The sequence below is a fragment of the Halichoerus grypus genome, chromosome 12 (genome assembly GCF_964656455.1).
Source record: "Halichoerus grypus chromosome 12, mHalGry1.hap1.1, whole genome shotgun sequence".
NCBI classification, from domain to species: domain Eukaryota; kingdom Metazoa; phylum Chordata; class Mammalia; order Carnivora; family Phocidae; genus Halichoerus; species Halichoerus grypus.
The window spans coordinates 12,313,487-12,334,387 of NC_135723.1; the positions used below are offsets into that span (position 1 = coordinate 12,313,487).

General features: G+C 39.8%; 1 protein-coding gene across 8 annotated transcripts in view; it reads right to left on the reverse strand.

Annotated features, from left to right (window-relative positions):
- The window catches only part of SUGCT (succinyl-CoA:glutarate-CoA transferase), a 773,157-nt gene that overhangs the window by 46,616 nt on the left and 705,640 nt on the right, over positions 1-20,901 (reverse strand). The window lies entirely within an intron of this gene.

Below are 20,901 nucleotides of genomic sequence, written 5' to 3' on the forward strand. Positions count from 1 at the left end.
TGGATTTTAAATAGTAAATCAGTTCTTTGCCTACAAAGGGTACTCTTTCTGTGTTTCAGCATGCTTATTTTTAGGAACATTTGAAACATTTCCTGTGTAATCATAATTAAGCCAATAATTTGTTCAGGATTTGTCTTTAACAAGATAGCACAAAGATAAACCTCAAAATGATCATCTAAACATTTAAATGATCATACATCCAAAGTTAATGAAAACCAAATTTAAAAATGTTATTATTCCCAGGTCTCTAAATTCACAACGTCCTTAAAACCAGAAGACCTGGTCCCCGATTATAGATTATCCCGAGTTAGAAAGTCTTTGATGAGCAGTGATTCAAGGATAATTTGTCAAATGTCAATTTCTTAACAAAAATAAGTAAATAAGAAAAACTCTAAGTAGAAGGTTTCTACATGACATTTTGAATCATGTGAAAGAAAAAGGGAAAGTATTATAACAATAATGTGTTGTAAATTAAGAGTCCTCTCTGTATAAAACTTTCTCTGACAGTTTTTGTACCTTAAAATTACATGACAATGTATAAAACAGTTTATGTGAGGAAAGTGACTATTTTTGTACACTATAAAAGGATCTGGTAGTTGGCACACTATAAAAAGAGTGTTATAAAGTCAAAAACATCCAAACACATGATATATATTTTAAGGATAACCACAATTTTGTTTCCTATGAAACAGAACATTCAAGAAACATCCAAGTGACCACTCTGGAGTGAGTCCGATTGCCCCGCCCAGTGGTATGACAGTGGATGTGCAGTAAACCCCACACAGCATATTAGAAAGTCTTAGACATCTTTTTGGGCAAAACCCAGAAGAGAGGATCATCCCCAAATTCTTGTTTTCTTTATAAAAGACAAACTTGCTTTTTTTCTTCATCCTTTATTGGTGAAAGCCATCTTACCAAAGATGAAGCAAATGCCTCAGTGCCTTAGATGTTTGTCAGAGTGTGAATAGAGGGCTTCCTACCTCAGTTTTCTAGCCTGCCAAGTCAATATTACATATTGCTAACCCTGGCCTTATACCCACCAAATCAGGATCTTTGGGAGTAGGGCTAGTCATCTGGATTTGAATATGAAATTCAGAAGTTTTTTGAATCACTAAGTTGGAAAAGTCCTGCCACTCCCAGGCTATGTGGATTTGGTGTCAAATATTTTAGCCTCTTTTAACCTCAGTGGCTTCATCTAGAACATGAGGGTGATAACCATATCCAGTTCATGCACTATTTTGGAAAATTAAATTTAAAAATGCCTGCCGAGTACTTAACCCAGAACCCAGCATATATTAAGCACTTGAGAATTGTTAATTCTTCTCATTCTTCTTATTATAATTAACACTGCTGGGCTTTAGGGGGAAAGAGTTAATAGAATTGAGTTCCTGCTTCATGATGACCAGCAGTGATTCAAACTCATGCTTAGGATCTAGTCTGAAATCTGTGCACAGAGACACTTTCTGAAATGAGGCAATTTATTTTACCACTAGAAAAGATGAAATCTTGATAAAGCATTACATAAAAAACAAGACCTTGGACTTCCAGTTCTGGCCTAGGACTTCCAGTCCTATTCCTCTCAAGTCCTCCCTGTTCCAACGAGAAAACTTCGGACATGAGGCAACAAAAATCACAGGAAAATTCTGAGAAGTTGAAACAAAAAGATGACTGCCAAGGGATCTTGGAACTTGAGGAACTACACTGAGGAGAGTTTTCTGGGTTTCTTTGTTGCTTCCTATACATCCTGGACAGGGCACAACAGAAGCCTCCAACCTGAGACAAAATAAATAGCAAGAAAAGCTTGTTCCTCCAAGCCAAAGAACCAGGATATTTGTCAATATCTGCCATACTCTGGGCAAACACCAACACAAGACCTCTCCAACACTATTGCTTTGTGGTTTCAGGGAAGCCAAGCCAAAAGCTGATCTTCTAGCCTATCACTCCAACCCCACTCCCATAGAAGCAGGCAATGGCACTCTGATTTTCCAGCCCTGGGGGATCAGCAGGACCAAAACAGGGAGCAGATACCCCATTCCCCAACCAATGGAAAAGATGTATTTTAATTATGCTGCCAAGATAGTGTCATGGTCATCCAGCAGTGAGCTGAGTGGGCTTGGGGAGCCCAGTAGGAAGCTGACAATAAAGACCACTTAGCCTTCATGCTACACCCTAAGAGGAGGGTTGTTTGCTTAAAAAAAAAAAAAAAAAAAGGATGCAGAGACTCATAACATAATATCCAAAATGCCCTGGATATAATTGAAATCCATCCATCATAGCAATAACCAGGAAAATTACAACTTGAATGAGAAAAGACAACAGATGCCAATGTCAAGATAAATCAGTTGTTGGAAATACCTGACAAGGATTATAAAACAGACATACAAATGCTCCATAAATAAACAAAACAAATGAAAAAACAGAAAATCTTAGCATAAAATAGAAGAAATCTAAATTATTAAAAAGAAATAAATGGAAATTATACAAATGAAAAGCACAATAACTAAAATTTTAAAAATTACTTATGTGTTCAACAAGATAGTAGAGATGACAAAGAATAAAGTCAATGAACATGAGGACCAATCAACAGAATTTAGCAGTCTAACAACAAAGAGAAAATAGACTAAAAAAAAAATAATTGCACAGAGAATCAGGACAATAACAAAAGAGCTAACATTTCGGGGCGCCTGGGTGGCTCAGTTGTTAAGCATCTGCCTTCGGCTCAGGTCATGGTCCCAGGGTCCTGGGATCGAGCCCCGCATTGGGCTCCCTGCTCCACGGGAAGCCTGCTTCTCCCTCCCCCACTCCCCCTGCTGTGTTCCCTCTCTCGCTGTGTCTCTCTCTGTCAAATAAATAAATAAAATCTTAAAAAAAAAAAAAGTTATTAAAAAAAATTTTTAAAAAAGAGCTAACATTTCTATCACCGGAGTCTCAGATGAAGAAAGGGAGAAAGTGGGACTTTCTTTTTTTTTTTTTTAATTTTTTTATTGTTATGTTAATCCCCATACATTACATCATTAGTTTTAGATATAGTGTTCCATGATTCATTGTTTGTGCATAACACCCAGTGCTCCATGCAGAACATGCCCTCCTCAATACCCATCACCAGGCTAACCCATCCTCCCACCCCCCTCCCCTCTAGAACCCTCAGTTTGTTTTTCAGAGTCCATCGTCTCTCATGGTTCTTCTCCCCTCCGATTTCCCCCCCTTCATTCTTCCCCTCCTGCTACATTCTTCTTCTTCTTTTTTTCTTTCTTAACATATATTGCATTATTTGTTTCAGAGGTACAGATCTGAGATTCAACAGTCTTGCACAATTCACAGCGCTTACCAGAACACATACCCTCCCCAGTGTCCATCACCCAGTCACCCCATCCCTCCCACCCCACCCCCCACTCCAGCAACCCTCAGTTTGTTTCCTGAGATTAAGAATTCCTCATATCAGTGAGGTCATATGATACATGTCTTTCTCTGTTTGACTTATTTCGCTCAGCATAATACCCTCCAGTTCCATCCACGTCGTTGCAAATGGCAAGATCTCATTCCTTTTGATGGCTGCATAATATTCCATTGTATATATATACCACCTCTTCTTTATCCATTCATCTGTTGATGGACATCTTGGCTCTTTCCACAGTTTAGCTATTGTGGACATTGCTGCTATAAACATCGGGGTGCACGTACCCTTTCGGGTCCCTACTTTTGTATCTTTGGGGTAAATACCCAGGAGTGCAATTGCTGGATCATATAGTAGCTCTATTTTCAACTTTTTGAGGAACCTCCATACTGTTTTCCAGAGTGGCTGCACCAGCTTGCATTCCCACCAACAGTGTAGGAGGGTTCCCCTAAGGGAGAAAGTGGGACTTTCTGAAGAAATATTTGAACAAGTAATGGCCCAAAACTTCAGAAAATTTGGTGAAAGACATAAATGTACTGTTGTAAGAATCTGAACAAACTCCAATAGGATGAGCCCATGGAAATTTATGCCAAGACACATCATAATTAAACTTCTGAAAACAAAAGACAAAGAAAAAATCTTGAAAGCAGTCAGAGGAAAACATCAGCTTACTTATAGGGGGAAAAATAATGCAAATGACAAGAGATTTCCTGTCAGAAACCATGTAGGACAGAAGGAAGTGGAACTTTTTAAAATTACTGAAAGAAAGGAATGGTCAGCTCTGAATTCTATATCTGGCAAAAATATCCTTTAGGAATGAAGAAGAAATCAAGATCTTTCAGACAAAGGAAAACTAAAAGAATTTGTTGACAGCAAACCTACCCTCATAAACAGAAAATTCTCTAAACAGAAATTATTAAACAAGAAGACTCTGAGCTTCAGAAAGAAAGGAACATCATAATGGGTAAAAATAAATGTGAGCATAATAGACTACTCTTCTTGTGAGCTTTAAAATTATATTTGATGATTGAAGGAAAAATTATAACACCATCTGATGATGTGCTCAATGTATATTAGAGGAAGGAAGTTCAAGATGGTTGCATAGGAAGATCCTGAATTCACCTTTTCCCATGGACACAACAAACCTACCACATGTGGAATAATTTCCTCTGAAAAAGTCCTGAAAACTAAATGAACAGCACAGCCACAACAAATGATAGAAGGGCCTCTCTCACCCTTGATAGAGACGCTCTCACCAAAAATCATACCACAGGCATGTCAACCCACAATCAGCAGGGATTTCAAAAATATGGAAGTTTTCCTTGAGGAACAAAGGGTTTGTCCACCACATAAGGCACCCCAACTCTTGGGTCCTCTACTGAAGAGATGAGCCCCCAAAATGTTTGGCTTTTAAAACAATGGGAAGTACATCCAGGAGAACCATGTAATTGTAGGGAGTGGAGAATCTGCTCTTCCAGGGTTCACAAAAGACTCACTCACTTCGGGACCCAGTGCAAAGGAAGTAATTTTGAAAAGTCTAGACCATATGTAAAAACTTACTTACTGATTTTAAACTGACTGCTGAAGAGACAGGAACCTGTTAGGACTCTCAGTGGGGACTCTCGCCATTTTTGCTGCCTTATTCTATCTTGCTAATGTGGGCACAGGCAAATGCTATATTGGCAAGATCCCTCTAACCTGTTAGCACTGCTGGACATGCCTCACCCCCCACTCTGTAGCCATACACCAAGAGCCAGGCAAGCACCCCAGCCTCCCAACCAATGCCACAGCCACACCAGAACCAGCCAGGTGAGCACCCCCCCACCTCCCTTGCTGCAGCTGCAGACCTGTCATGGCCAGTGGATATGTGCAGCCTATACAAAGGTATACACCTTGAGTGTTTGGCTCTGATGGCAAGGGAGGACTGCACTTGTGGACCCCACAGGTCATCTCCTACACAAGGCGACTTCTAAAAAATTGGAAGAAGTACCTCTTTCATCTAATATATAGAAACAAATATGGAAAATCAGGAAAAATGAGGAGACAGAGAAATATTTTCCTAATGAAAAAATAAGACAAAACTCTAGAAAAAGCCATTAAGGAAATGGAGATAAGTAATCTATTTGATAAAGAGTTTAACATAATGGTTATAAAAATGCTCCCTGGGGATTACCTGGGTGGCTCAGTCAGTTGGATGCCCAACTCTTGGTTTTGGTTCACATCAGGATCTCATGGGTCATAAGATTGAGCCCTGTGTTGGGCTTCACACTCAGCAGGGAATCTGTTTGGGGATTCTCTCTGTCCCTCTGCCTCTGCCCCTCCCCACTCCACTCTCTCTCTCTTTCAAATAAATAAATCTTTTTTAAAAAATGCTCACTGAACTTAGGAGAAGAGTGGGTAAATACAGTGATAATTACAACAAAGAGATAGAACCAAACACAGAGCTGAAAAACAATAACTGAACTGAAAAATACACTAGAGGGGTTACACAGCAGGCTGGATGAAGCAGAAGAATGGATTAGTGAGCTGGAGGACAAAGCAATGAAACTCACCCAGACAGAGTAGCAAAAAGAAAAAAGAACTTTAAAAAGTGAAGATAACTTGAGGACTTATAAGACAACATCAAGCAGAATAACATCCACATTACAGGTGTCACAGAGAAGAGAGAGAGAGAAAGGGGCAGAAAACTTATTTGAAGAAATAATGGCTGACAACTTCCCTAATCTGGGGAAGGAAACAGACATCCAGGTCCAAGAAGCCCAGAGGGTTCCAAACAAGAAGAATCCAGAGTTCCACACAAAGATGCATTATAATTAAAATGTCAAAAGTTAAAGATAAAGAGAGAATCATAAAAGCAGCAAGGCCCTTATGTACAAGGGAAAACCCATAGGCTATGGGTTTTTGGCAGAAAATTTTCAGGCCAGAAGAGAGTGGCATGACATATTAAAAGTGCTGAAAGGAAAAAACCCCAAACCTAGACTATTCTAGTTGGGGAGGTTATCATTCAGAATAGAAGGAATGATAAAGAGTTTTTGAGATGAGCAAAAGCTAAAGGAGTTCATCACTAACAAATTGACCTTATAAGGAGTGTTAAAGGGATTTCTTTAAGCTGAAAAGAATGGCACTAACTAATAGCAAGAAACATATGTGCGTAAAAATCTCACTGGAAAAAGTATATAGTAAAAGTAGTGGATTAATCACTTATAAAGCTAGTATGAGAATCAAAAAACAAAAGTAGTAAAATTAACTAAAAATTCAATAATTAGTTAAGGGATACATAAAATAAAAAGATGTAAGATGTGACATCAAAAACATAAAATGGGGGGAGTAGTAAAAATGTATAGTTTTTTAATGTGTTGAAATTTAAGTTCCTACCAATTTAAAATAGACTGTTATATGCAATTTATCTGAATCTCACAGTAACCACAAAGTAAAAACTTACAGCAAATACACAAAAAATGAGAAAGAAATCTAAGCATAACAATAAAGAAAATTATCAAATCAGAAGGAAAGAGAGAAAGAGAAGAGGAACAAAAAGGAACTACAAAAACAAACAAAGCAATTAATAAAATGGTAATAAATACATACAATCAATAATCACTTAAATGTAAATGGACTAAATTCTCCATTCAAAAGACTGAATGGACTAAAAGAAAAAAGACTATATGTTCATATATATGCTCCCTACAAGACATTCATTTGAGAAGCAAGGAGACACAGAGAATTAAAGTGAAAGGATAAAAAAAGATAGTCCATGAAAATGCAAATGAGAAAGCTGGTGCAGCTATCCTCATCTGATACAAAATAGATTTCCTAACAAAAGTTGTAATAAAGGACAATGAAGGACATTATGTAAAAAAAAGGAGTCAATCCAGCAAAAAGATATAACATTTATAAATATATATTATATATATGAACAGATTTAAAGGGAAAAATTGATGGCAATACAATAATAGTAGGGTACTCTAACACCTCCCTTGCATCAATGGATAGATCATCCAGGCAGAAAATCAATAAGGGAACATCAGGCGGCACCTGGGTGGCTCAGTCAGTTAAGCGCTCAACTCTTGATTTTGGCTCAGGGTCATGAGATTGAGTCCCACCTCAGGCTCCGTGCTGGGGGTATAGCCTGCTTAAGATTCTCTCTCTGTCCTTCTCTCTCTGGCCCTCCTCTCTCCCTCTCTAAAAAAATTAAAAATAAAAAAATAAGGAAACATCAGCCTTCAACAACATATTAGATCAGATGAACTTAATGAATATATACAGAACACTCCACTTGAAAGCAGCAGAATACACACTTCTCAAATATGCATAGAACGTTCTCCAGGGGAGATCACACATTAGGCCACAAAACAAGTCTCAGTAAATTCAAGAAGATTAAAATCACATCAAGCATCTTTTCTAACCATAATGGTATGAAACTAGAAATTAATTTCATAAGAAAACTGAAAAAAAAAAAGTGGAGATTAAACAATATGCTACTGAACAACCAGTGGGTCATTGAAGAAATCAAAGTGGAAATAAATGAAAATGGAAATATGACATACCAAAATCTATGGGATGCAGCAAAAGTGATTATTACGGGCCTACCTCAAGAAACAAGAAAATCTCCAACAATCTACCTTTACACCATAGGAACTAGAAAAAGGAGAAGAAATGAAACCCAAAGTTAATAAAAGGAGGGAAATAATAAAGATCAGAGCAGAAATAAGTGAAATAGAGAGTAAAATGATAATAGAAAAGGTCAATGAAATTCAGAGCTGTTTCTTTGAAAAGATAAACAAAATTGAAATAACTTAAGCAAGGTTCACCAAGAGTGAAAAAGAGAATACTCAAATAAGTAAAATCAGAAATGAAAGAGAAGTTAATAACTAATACCACAAAAATACAAAGGATCATAAGAGACTATTATGAACAATTCTATGTCAACAAATTGGACAACCTAGAAGAAGTGGATAAATTCTTAGAAATATACAATCTTATAAGACTGAATCATGAAGAAATAGAAAATTGATAGATTACTAGTAAGGAGATTGAATCACTAATCAAAAACCTCCAAACAAATAAAAGCTCAGGACCAGATGACTTCACAGGTGAATTTTACCAAACATTTAAAGAGTTAAGACCTATCCTTCTCAAACACTTCCAAAATATTAAAAAGGAGTGAATGCTTCCAAACTCACTTATAAGGCTAGCATTACCCTGATACCAAAAGCAGATAGAGGAAAGTACAAGAAAAGAAAATTATAGGTCAATATTCCTGATGAACATTCATGCAAAAATCCTCAACAAAATATTAGCAAACCAAATTTAACAATATGTTAAAAGGATCATACATCATGATTGAGTAGGATTTACTCCACAGATGCAAGATTGGATCGACATCTGCTAGTTAATCATTGTGATACACTACATAAACAAAATGAGGGATAAAAATCATATGATCATTTCAATAGATGCAGAAAAAGTCCAGATGGTTTCATTGGAGAATTTTACCATTTAAAGAATTAACACCAAGTTTACACAATCACTTCCAGAATATAGAAAATTAAGGTACACATCCAAACTCACTTTATGAGATTAGTATTACCCTGAGCTCAAAACTAGACAAAGATAGTACATAAAAGGAAAAGTAGAGATTAATGCCTCATGAATTTTAATATAAAAAATTCTCAACATATTAGCAAATTAAATGTGTAAAAAAAAGTATACACTATGACCAAGTGGGATCTAGTCCATTTATGCAAAAGCTGGTTCAACATTTGAAAATCAATTAATTCAATCCAGCATATCAATAGGCTGAAAAAGAAAAAAATCATATGATCATATTGATTGATGTAGAAAAAACACTAGTCAAAATCCAACATCTATTTGTGAAAAATATTCTCAGCAAAGTAGGAATAAAGTGCACTTCCTTAACTTGATAAAAAGCATTTACAAAACACAATGGTTGCCATGATAACTAATGGTAAAAGAGTGACTACTTTTCTTTAAGATTAGGAACAAGGCAAGGATGTCTACTCTTACCATTCTTATTCAACAATAAGTACAGTAAGTTCTAGCCCCTATAATAAGACAAGAAAAAGAAATGAAAGGCATATGAGTTAGAGAGAAAGAAATTAAAATGTCCCTCTGCAGATGACATAGCTATGTAAAAAAATTCCAAATAATCTACAAACAAAACAAAACAATAAACACCTTTTAGTACGGTTGACTTGCTAGAAGTGACTTCAGCAAGGTTGCAGACTACAAGAAAAAATACAAAAAGTAATCACACTTCTTATATAGAAATGTGGAACTTCCTAACAAGGAAAATGTGGAAACTGATTACAAACAACACTATTTCCAATTCCTGTAAAGAAAATGAACAAACCTTATACAAAAAAATAAGTATGCTGAAAATGACAAAATGCTGATGAAAGAAATCATTGAACTAAGTAAATGGAGACATACACTGTGTTAATGACTGGAAGACTCAATATGTTTGGCAAAGGTGCAAAATCAGTTAAACAGTAAAGATAGCCTTTCAACAAATGGTACAGGAACAACTGACTATCCATAGGCAATCTAACCTCATGCTAAGTTGCACACCCTATAAAAAAACTTACTCAAAAGGGATCATAGAAATAAATGTAAAATGTAAAACGATACAACTCAGAATAAAAACTTGCAGAAAAATCTTTGGGATCTAGGACTAGGTGAATAGTTCCTAGACTTGACACCAAAAGCAGGATCCATAAAAGGAAAAATTGATAAATTAGGTTTTATTAAAATTAAAAACATTTTTTTCAGTGAAAAACGATGTTAAAAGAATTTTTTTTTAGATTTTATTTATTTATTTGTCAGAGAGAGAGAGACAGACAGACAGCACAAGCAGGGTGAGCAGCAGGCAGAGGGAGAAGCAGGTTCCCCGCTGAGCAAGGAGCCTGATGCGGAACTCGATCCCAGGGCCTTGGGATCATGACCTGAGCCGAAGGCAGACACTTAACTAACCAACTAAGCCATTCAGGCATCCCCATGTTAAGAAAATTAAAAGACAAACTCTAGACCTAGAGAAAATGTTTGTAAACCACATGTTCAACAAAGTAAAAAACATGAAATATCAAACAATCCAATTAGAAATTAACAAAAGACTTAAATAGATATTCCTTTTTTTTTAAGATTTTATTTATTTATTTGACAGAGACACAGCTAGAGAGGGAACACAAGCAGGGGAAGTGGGGGAGGGAGAAGCAGGCTTCCCACGGAGCAGGGAGCCCAATGCGGGGCTCGATCCCAGGACCCTGGGATAATGACCCGAGCCAAAGGCAGACGCTTAATAACTGAGCCCCACCCAGGCGCCCCTTAAATAGACATTTCACTGAATATAATATACACTTGGCTAGTAAGCACATATGAACAATGTTCAATAGTATTAGCTATCATGGAGATGTAAATTAAAATATCAGAATGACTAAAATAAACAATAGTGATAGCACCAAATCCCACCAAAACAGAGAAATTTGATCACTCATACTTTGCTGGTGGGAATGTATTTTACAGTCCAACTGGAAAAGAATATGGCAGTTTCTTTCAAAACTGTATGTGCATTTACCATATGATCCAGCTATTGTACTCCTGGATATTTATCCCAGAGAAATGAAAACTGTTCACCCAGAAATCTGTTCACAAATGTTCATAGCAGCCTATTTGTAATAGCAAAAGCTGGAAACAACCCAAATGTCCTTCAACAGGTGAATGGTTGGACATTGTTAAATGGACTACTACTCAGCAATAAAATGAATGAACTATTGATACAAGCAACACTTTGGATGTATCTTAAGGCAATCATCCTAAGTGAAAAAAAGCTGAAATGAAAAAGTTACATATTATATGAATTCATTTATATAACATTCATGAAATGACAAAATTACAGAGATGGAGAACATTAGTGGTTGATAAGGATTATAGAAGGTGGGATGGTGAAAACTAACATTGCCTATAAAGGGTAGTATGAGGGATCCTTGTGCTGGAACTGTTCTATACATTGACTACTGTGGTATTTACATGAATCTACATGTGTGGTAAAATTGCACAGAACTAAGTATACACACATACACACATAAATGAGGCACATATAACTAGAGAAATCTGAATGAGATCAGAGGATTGTATTAATGTCAATTTCCTCTGTGATACTGTATTATAATTACCCAAGGTGTTACCACTGGGGGAACTGGGTAAAGGAGTTATTTCTTATAATTGCATATAAGTCTGCAGCTATCTCAAAATAAAAAAGTTTTTAAAAACCCATAAAAAGACCAAAAACAAACAAAAGCAATACCTTACATTTGATTAATGCTTTTCTTTTTTTACTAAAAATCATTCCATACTGAACAACTCATCTCAAGAAAATGGACTATATTAATGATTTCCTCCAAATAGAAGATACTGAGTATTTTCCTAAATTAACTGGATGGACTTGAAATTGGGATATTGATTTGGGGAAGTGATTTTCCTGAACCAGAGGGCTTAATCATGGGTTAAGAAGATTTGCATCAAACCAAGAATACACTTTGCCTCACATCCCAAACAATGTTTATATGTTTTAAAGTTTTGAAACCAAATGAGAAAATACAATACAACCATCAAATATGTTCTCCTGCCAAATTGTTGGCAAACCTTGTGGGATTGCCTACCATGTCATTCAAATCAGTTTACACTGGGTAGAGTGCAGCAAATACAAGTCCTTTTGAAAAACACCATTTCTGGAGAACTTGCAAGAGAATACGAGCGCTACTGAAAGGAAGGCTCTGGCAGAACTTAATTTCTGCAATCAATATTTCAACATGCAAGGAATGGGGGCAAGGTGCTCTGAAGCAGACATCACTTGATAAAAAAAAATGTGAAGAACCCGGATATGGAACTTGGGAAATAGCCAGAAGGAATTTTAAAAAGAAAGAGTTCACATTTAGTAATCTGGATATTAGATTTTAATTCTACTCATTTGCTTTTAAGCAGTTAGGTTAATCTAGAAAGGCAAAAGACCAAATGCCAAAGCTGTTAGCAAGGTGAAATGGAAAAGAACGGCAAATGTTGACCCACACTGTCCAGGACCATAACCACCAGTCCCCTGTGGGTATTTAAATTAAAATTAAAGTTAACTAAAATTAAAATCCAGCTCCTCAGTTGGAGTAACAAATTTCCAGTTCTCACTAACTCCATGTGGCCAGTGGCTATCATACTGGACAGAACAGAAAACATTTCCATTTTCTCAATAAAGTATTGAGCAGCCCCAATCCAGACGATTAAGGAAAATACTACAAAGTTTTAAAACATTTTTTTATTTAAAAAGGACACAATTTTATAAAATGGCACCTCCATAGAAGTATTCCCATGGAAGCCTTGAAGGGGCGGGGTTAGAAAGGATCCTACATCATCAGGTGGAAACAGTGGTCACCTGCTTGAATCTTTCTGGTGGTCCAAGTCCATGTTTGAACACATCCTTTCCTGCGGCAAGTAATGATTATTTCCTTAATTCTTTTTCAGGGAAAAAGAAATATTTCTATACTTTGAAACTGTCTTTAGGTCTTTCATTATTCTGGCTGTTGACTCCTGGATACAACTCTGTATTCCAATTTATCCAGCTCTCTAATCAAATAACTGCGCATGTTACTAAGATGCTCAAGACATAAAAGTGCCAAAATTAAGTGCATGTTTCGGGTGTTTGGAGTATAAAAGATTTATCTTTTCTTTTGTTCTAGACATTATATCTCTATTTTTACGGACTGAAATTACAAGGTGTCTTTTTAGTAGCCCCACCGATCAGTTTATTTGCAATGAGTTTTCAGTCAAATAAAACCCAGGTTAATGTGTCCCAATGCTGCAGCTAATGGACATGTTTTGTGTCTTATTTCTACTAATGTGTCTATGAAGTGGATCAGCAGTGTACTTTTCAGTATTTCAGGTGGCAAATTCATTAACAGTTTATTTTGTGTTGGATGCAAATGCATGACCTTCTACCTCTTGACAAGAGAAATCAAGGATGCTTTCCAAGTCCTTGGAAAACTCTCATGACCATTTACCTCCAGCCCAATAATCATGAGTGTGGATGAGACCATTCTCAAGTCAGTCCAGCCATAGTAGTATCCAGTCCATGCTTCTCTGTTTTACCCACAAAGACATACCTGGTCATCTAGATTTTATTGAATTTCCTACAACATATTTCATATTCCTGAGAAAGGCAAAAGCAGATACTGAAATTTTTAAGTTTAAGATGATGGAGGAAGGCTTTAAAAAAAAAAAAAGAAAAAAAAAAAAGAACTCATCAGCCCTGGAGAACTAAAGATGCACTTAGACTCTTGGCATGGCCAAATGGGCAATCTAGAATTTTATATTAAAGCAATGCTGAGAATCCTTTCTAATGATTTTGATTTTCAAAGAATAATAAAGGTGAGGTCCTGTTTACCCGAATTCTAATGAGTTTGGTATTTCCCACAGTCCTGTACCTCTTGTACAGAACTATTGGAACTGACTTTGGGACAGAAGCACTCAGTATTCTAAATGCTGCCTATACCACTGTCCAGCAGGGATGTTTTAGAACCAAGTCTTACACTGACCCATCAGTCCAGAGACAAATAGAGGAAAACTTGCAGCATCTGATCTCAAAGCAGGTGGCTATACAGTAATGATACAGCAGGTGCCAAGATCCTGAAAGGCAAGGTTCTAGAGAAACACTGTAGGAGATAATTGTTTTTAATGTCTCTCCAACTTGAAAATGGTTTGTGTCCATGGCTTCCATTTTCAAATGTGCAATCCAGTCTGGGACTTTAAAACAGAGAATCTGACATACTGACTAATAAGTTTATGAACACGTGTTGAAATGGCAAAGCACTAAATAGGTTGACTTCCCCTACAGAAAACAGGCATTTAAAAGGAGTCAGTCAAGTCAATGTTTCCTCTCCACATAGGAACGTTACATCCCAAACTGGGGAGAAATAATTCAGCAAGTAGGGGAAAAAATGCTTTCCAAATAGGGAACTCTCCTTAGGTTGTTAATGTCCCCTCGTTACATGCAGGGTCCTGGAATACAACCCATCTAATCTCAACAGTCCTACATGCGAGGTTTGGATAAAGATTTTGTTTTTCCCTCCAGAAATCTACATTTAAAATGTGATCTATTCAATTTTTATCAGGCTTCAAAAAAGGATTGTTGATTAGATTCTTCTCCAGCAGGACAACAAAAGAAAGAAACAGGATCCTTTAAATTCTTCTGAAGGGAGAACATGAAGCCACACAGAGTGCTAAGTTGCAAGGTCTGAGGGGATGGAGGTGAACAGACATGGAGGACAAGGAGTAGGAGTGGCCAGTTCTCAGCCTGGAACAAAATGGGTGTCTGGGTTGAAATCTCCCTCTCTCTAGATAATTCTCAGTTGCTAGGAGTGTTTAAAAAAAAAAAAAGCAAACCATAGTGGATAGATGGAAGTTTTTTATATGTCCCTCTCTTAGTGGTTTGGTACCAAACAATATTAATTTTTGGAGAGCACGTGGCCTGTTGTGTAATGCTAAGCGTAATACTAACATAGCATTGAATGGGCTAGAAAAGCATTTTTCCAATCGCATCCTAATAGACGGTCATCGTAACCCTGTGAAGGGAATTTTTTCCCCACTTAGCATGAAAGGAAAATAAGGCGCTCAGAGTCTACATGTTGCCTAGAGCTCTCAGTTAAGGAAGCAGAGCAAGGACTGGGGCCTCCTGGTTCCTGGGCCACCTGCTCATCTGTCTTCTCCAAAGACATCAGGATACACACGGGGAGCAGCCACACATCTGCACTTGTTGCCCCTTCTGAATGGTGATTGCCTCCCTGCTGCTAATGTCCTGTCATCACTCTGCTTACTCTGGTCACCGTACTACATCACAGGAGACTCCCCCACAAGCCTGGGGCCAGGAAAATGGTGCCACTAGTACATCAGGTTCTAAGCACAGGTCCCTGCCAAGGGACCCCCTACTCTGGGAGCCCTCTTTTGCTCTTCCCTCCTTCAAATGTCCAGCACCTTCTACTACCTGAGGCCAACAACCATCCCTGTTGACTTTTCAGCTGGGTTGGGGTGCATGGCAAGGAGAATCTCACACAGAGACAGGAGCATGAGATGAATAATGTGAGCAGAAGTGTTCTTGGTGTCCCCAGTTGGAACTCAAATCCCATTTTTTCCACAGAATCCATGTGACTGATGTTGACTTGCTAGTGAGTTTCAATAATTCTAGGAGTATCTAGTAGTATCTTGATTAGACATTGACATTATTCAGGGCTTCATGGATGACCCCAAGACCCTATCCATCATCGATAATATTGTTTCTATGGGAAAATGTGTTTCAAGTTGCTTAAGAGTGTCCTCCAAAGAAATTCAAGCAAACAAACCCATTTGCAAGTTGGGCACCATCTGCCTTCTAGCACTGGATGTTCTCCCACTCGCTCTCTTCGACCTAACCTGTTTCTTCATGTCCAACTTCTGGGTGGCCCATGAGAACGACTGCTCCTCTGAGACTACAGCAGGCGTAAGCAATGAGTAGAGGGTGAAAGTTCTAGGGAAAGGTCCCCGCAGCAGAGGGAGGGAGTGAGGAGAGGGAAGGAGCCAGAGTTGGAATCATTCATGAGAAGGCAGGGATCGGGAAGCCTGTGCTGTGGACAGGCTCCAGGGAAGGCAGCCTTTTACGGGAATTAAAATTGAACTTGGAGGCAAGCAGGATGGGTATCTTTAAGAGAGCATAAGCTGTGGAAAAGGCAGAGCTGGGCACATTCTGTCACTGAGGAGAAGTGGCGATTTTAAGCTAATTATCTAACCTCTCAGAAAGTTTGGTTTTCTGATCTCTAGAATGGAGGTATCGTTAACTTCTGAGGGTGTTTGTGAAGATGAAAATCATTCTGTTCATGTGACCCACGCCAATCCCTGGCAGCACAGAGCAGACAGTTGAATATCATTCCTCCTGGCTCTCCTCCTTTGAGAGCCGCAGTGTGGTACAGGGGGAAAGACTGGAGCAAAGAGGAGGGGGTTTGAGTTCCAGCATAAAATTGGCACCAGTGAGAGCCTGTGCACATTCTCCAAGGGTTGGTCACCCATGCTGTTCAGATAGGACTTCCTCAGAGAGCTTTGGTGGGTACTTAATGAATTAATGTGTGTGTGAATGCTGGGACCAGCTGGTGCTTGAGAGGTATTATTAATTCAGGATTTCAACAGATGTGTGTTGAGTGCCCACTATGGGTCAGGCACTGTTCTAGAAGAATGAACCCAGGCAGGGAGAAGGAAAGCAACAGGCCTGTTATGTTTGATGGGGTAATGAGACTTGACCAGAGACCTGAGTGAAGAGAAGAAGGTGGACAGCCATGAAACTAGCTAGGTAAAGAGGGGTCTAGGCAGAAGGAAGAGCAAGACTAAAGGCCAGGCTATTGGGAGCCTGTCTAGGCCTCATTGAGAACCTGGGAGAAGGCCCTCGGATGGTTTCTGTGACTGTGGCGGAGGGAGCAGGGACAGGATGGGCATGGGAGGGACCGGTGGCCCACGATGTGCACCCTACGGACCACAGAGAGGCCTTTCTACTGAGTTCTGAGTGCCCTGGAAAGGTTTTAAGGAATCCATATGGAGAAGGGACCGTAGTGCACGGACGGTGGAAGGTGAAGCTGGCAAGCTGGGGAGGCTCCTGCGGTCGTCAGTGGTACAGGCCCGATGGTGCTGGGGCCAGGGTGGGAGTTGTGAGGCTGAGATGCGTCCCCATGGAATGTGCATTTTGAAATTAGAGCCAATAAGACTTGCTGATGGGTGGGTTGTGGAGAGCAATAGAAAGAAGGGAGCTGAGAACAAATCAGTGTGGCTGTTTTTACTCCAAGGGGGACCAGGTATTCACTGTGGGAGAAATAGTTTTGGGGGGTCGGGTTTGCTTTGGAGCAGGTTGGGTTTGATGTGTCCTTGGGTGTCTGTGTGACATAAGGCAGGTCCTGGGGTGTAAAAGGACACGGGCCTGGGACATATGCTGCGGAGGCCTCAGCAGAGCCCAGTGATGAAGAATGCTTCTTACAGGATGGACTAAGGAGCTACTTGCAAGACACATCAGTGTCCGAGAGGTGTGGGACCAGATGCAGTGTCTGGAGAGTGAGAAGAGAGAAGCACGAAACTTCCACCCAACCCAGGCAGCACTGTGAAGGTCAGTGGGGACACGCTCCGAGGGTGGAAGTTGAGATGGCATGTCCTTAGGCAGAAGAGGCGCTTTCTAACCCAAAGTCTACATGTTTCCCTTCGTCATGGCTTTTGCTTTCTTCTTCTAATTAATTAGGAAATGTTTCAAACACATCAAATACCGAAAAGAAAATAACGCGCACTCCACCCAAATGTGTAATTTGTGACCATTTTGCCACTTTGCTATATTCACTTTGAATACAACTTGAAGTCTCACCCCCCACCCCTTCCCTTCCCTCCCAGCAGCTTTAGTGAGCTAATGAGAACAGCACCCAGCAAATGGAAAGTTCTCAATGAAGTCGGGCACTGTGGTGGTGGTGGACGTGGATGTTATTGTTATTATCATGATGACGCATATCCTCATGCATTTTCTAGCTTGTGTTACATAAATGGATCTTCATAACAGTGGACAGTGCAGTTTTCTACCTTTTCAAAAAAGAATTAACATAGATGGTTAATTTTCATACTATATTTTTCTGTACCTGGCTTTTTCCACTCAACATTGTGTTTTTGAAATGTCATATTTTTTCTCCCTCTCGATTCCGACACAGCTTAGAAAGTAAGAGTAACGGGGGGGAGCAAATAGACTCTCTTTTCTCTGCAAAGAGAAGAAGTTGGGGGTGCTTGGAAGTCCCCGCACACACACCTGCTCTCCAGGCTCCTCTCTATCTTGTCCCCCTTTATCTGACTGCTTGCCTCCACTAGGGCAGAGGAAGGCCCGGCTCACTCAGTGTAGTAACAATATTAAACGTTAGTTTTGCAGACCATCTGGTCTGATAGCCCCCAGCTCGTTCCACTGCTTGGTCTCTAACAAGGAGCTGAAAGTGGGTGACAAGTCCTCAACCCCAAGGAGTTTAGAACGCTGGGGCAGCCTCCTTTTATTAATGAACGGACAAACACATTCACTTCTACGAGCAAAGTGAAAAGTCAACATAGACGTAATACTTGCTGGTTACTGTTATTTTCCTGCTCTCTCGTAGTCCAATTACCTGTTTTATTTTTATTCCAGAGTCTTAACAGAAGAGGCAATGTTTGGATTTAAGCTCCAAAGAGATGAGGGTAGACAGAGGGCACATTCCACATAAGGATCCGGGCGTGAATTTCAAAGTGGCAATTTGACCAATGTCCTCGTGGAGCTTAAGCTGGAGGACAGGACTGGTTTTCAAGACCCGGCTGCCAGGATGTGGCAGAATGGCAACCTCCGGGCTCGAGGTATTGAAGCAAGGCCACCATGAGACCAGCCGGCCCTCTGTGGTGGGTGGCTTTCCGTGGGGGTGGGGGGGTTGGGGGGGGGGAAGGGAGGTGTTGTTGCTACTGCTCTTGTGAAGTTTAAGTTCTGGGCCTTTTTCCCTTCTGCCAGCCTTGCTCAGGACCCAAGGAGAGATGGATGGTGAACTGCCCAGCATGGCCAAAAGCCTTGCAGCTCAAGTCCCCGGGTCACAGTCACGGCCATGGCGAGGAGGGGAAATCAGGCCCGAAACTTCGGACCTGAACCCACTTTGGAGGGGCAATGGTCCTCGAGGTGAGTAAAAGAGCCAAGCTCCCTCTGCCTAACCTTTCCCTGGAATGAAGCGCTTTTCACATTTCAGGCGATTATAGAAGAGCCGGGGGGAGGCGGGGCATGTGAGAATCAGCTTGAAGCTGGGAAGCAGGGAAGCCACGTTTTGGCCTCTAAGTGGGGGCAGCTCAGGGGTGTCCCCTGCAGCCTCTTTGCCCCACCCCCCGCCCTGCACCGCTTCAGGCTTCTCTCCCCTGTCCTGACGCTCTGAACTTAAAGCAGCGTGTGCCTGAGTCCTGAGGAATTTCTCCACCTACGAATGCCTCTTCAAGCAGGGCAGCACCTTCCACCCACACACCCTGTCACCTTTGATCCTTTGCCATTTGCATTTGTAGGTTTCCATTGGATCCTGCACTCCGAGTTCACTCCAGAATCTATTTTTGTGTTTTTCTTTCCTGTGTTTCCCTTTCCCTGCCCAACCCTCCTTTCTTCTAAGGCCCTAGCTCACAGAGCATCTTCCCTCCTTTGTATGGGGGAGGGGGGATTCCTTTTCATTCATCTGGGTTTTTTTCTTTTTAACTATGCATGACACAAAGATTTGAGGTAAAAGGTGCCAAAGAAAAATAAGATAGGAAAATCTAGTGGATTTGGAGGTGAAGGAAAGCAAACTTGCATCCTGCTTTCTCTAACCTCAGACATACTTCTTTTCTTGGCCAAGTTCTCCGTTACTCACCACAGTGCTCTTATTTTGTGCCCTAAGGGACAGGCAAAGGCTCCTTCCTGCTCAGCACATGCTTAATTCTTAAAAGAAATACCCTTTCTTTGTCTAGCAATGCACTTGTGGAAAGACAGGGCACCTGGGAGGCCAGACACTAGAAACCCAGGGCCAGTTCTTCCTAAGACTGACGCCTCATGAGCGGTTTCCAAAACAACCTGAATCAGGAAAAAAACAAACAAAAAACCAACCCCACATGGTAGCTCTTTGTCTTGAGCTGTGTACTTTCTGAAAACCACTTCTCTAGCCTGCAGCAAGCCTGGGCTTTGGTTGTGAGGCCCAGAGGTGTAGCTTCTTCACCCAATGCTTGCAAAATGTTTATAGTGAACTCAAATACCTTCCACAGATTACTCTGATTCTCCATCTGATTTCTCCACCAGCTGTTGTCTGCCTGATTCATTGTGCAGATTTCTTTCTGGTGTAGTGGATATTCCCTAGGTACCCACCATAATGCTCAGCCTTACAGGTGTATAGCATGTTTGTAATGCTTGTTCATACACTCCCAGGGAAAAAAATCATAAAATACAATCTGATGTGTAATTTTCCTAAATACTAAATGCTTTGCCCTAAACTGTTAAGATAGTGTATCAGTTGAAGGATGCCAGGAATTACTTCACCTCTTGTATATGTACCTGTTCTAGATTATGTTCATTTTCAAATTAATTTCAAAGCCAGCTGTGATTTTTGTTAGAAGCAATCCTTGATGGTATGCTTTAGCAACTATCATTTCAAACCTAAAGAGACAACTTGCTGCACCATCTAAAGAATTCAAACCATACAGTGTTTGGATTGTTTATTATGGTTTTACATTTTGAGCTTAAGTCTCCTTAATCATATCGTCTGTAACACTTAATAAAGTTTTAACGAAAAAGGAACGTACTGTAGGAACTTTTGAGTGATTTATTTTTCCTTACTTTTTCTACTGTAGTCATTTAGTTATCTCTACAATGATGCTAAACTAGAAAGGTAGGTTCCTATGCCACGGGACTTATGGGAAGTTCAAGCTGGGAATGAAAGTACCTATGT